Source organism: Gavialis gangeticus, unplaced genomic scaffold (genome assembly GCF_001723915.1).
Source record: "Gavialis gangeticus isolate Ggan-Ray unplaced genomic scaffold, GavGan_comp1, whole genome shotgun sequence".
NCBI lineage: Eukaryota > Metazoa > Chordata > Crocodylia > Gavialidae > Gavialis > Gavialis gangeticus.
This window is the reverse complement of record NW_017729011.1, coordinates 81,614-82,761: the sequence shown is the minus strand read 5'-3', so window position 1 is coordinate 82,761 and position 1,148 is coordinate 81,614.

Here is a 1,148-nt window from a genome sequence, read left to right as displayed (position 1 = left end):
ACACTTCCCACAGACAAAGGCAGACAGTCCAGCTCCAGTTGTGAACTCATGCAAGCATGGCACCTCAAATCCCAGAGCAGGATTTGAACCAAGACCCCCATCCCCCACCCCAAGACAAGCTGCCAGTGCAGCTCAGTGTCTTTTTATTCCAGGGACCTTCCCTCCCTCTTTACTCCTACATGACAACTCTCCTGCTGTGAACAGCTGGATTCAGAGCCCGACAGCAGCACTCTCTGTGCCAGGCAGTGGGGGAAGTGCCTGCTAGTGGCACGAGGTTTTTCCTCTTGCCAGGGGCCGAGCAAACTGGTTTTAGAGCACTGGGATGCTCAGGTCCCTCCCTGTTGCCATGAGCTCCCTGACCCCACCTGAAAGCAGTGCAGGCAGCCCCTCTCTCAAAGGCAGGGCATCCCTTCACTCTTTCATCCATATGGTGTCACAGTGATTACTTGGTACAAGATGGCAGTGCTATCCCTTTGCTGTTCCATTGTGGCATTCTGGAGGCCAGAACTTTCTTTGTTTGCTTTTTTAAGAGCATGAAAATTAATAGAAAAGAGAAAGAAAAAAGAGTCCCCCACCCCAAACAATAAATATTTGCCTTCATGAAATAAATTAAAGCAGGGGCTGTAGAGGGGGGAGTCACTCCAGTCAGAGTCAACAGACATGGGCACTGGGTTCACCCTTGTCTCCCTTTTCAAACTGTTTCATTGCTGGGGGGGCGATGGGAGTCCAACCAGACCCCTCATTCCCACTTTTTTGTCCCCCTGCAACATGGTGGCACACCCCTCACCTCGCCTGGACCAGTGCCAAAAATGGGGGAGTCCTCAAACAGCCTTGGCGCATGAATCCACCCCTGCCTGAAACCACAGATCAACCTGCTTCAATGGGAATCCTAGAGACAGCTCCTGAGGAAAGACAACTGGAGAGTCACGTGTCGGCATTCCCTGGCCATGTCACCAGCCCATGGGTGCCAGCACCAGCTGTCAGACTAGTTCGCTTTGAATTTTAAGAGGATGAAAAACAAATTGTTTTTTACATGGACCCCCCACCCACCCGCCAACCCTCCCGCTTTACATATATCTAGCTTGCTCCTCCCCCCGCCCCCAGTCCCCCCATTAAAACTGCTCTCCACCACCACCCTCTGCTGGGGC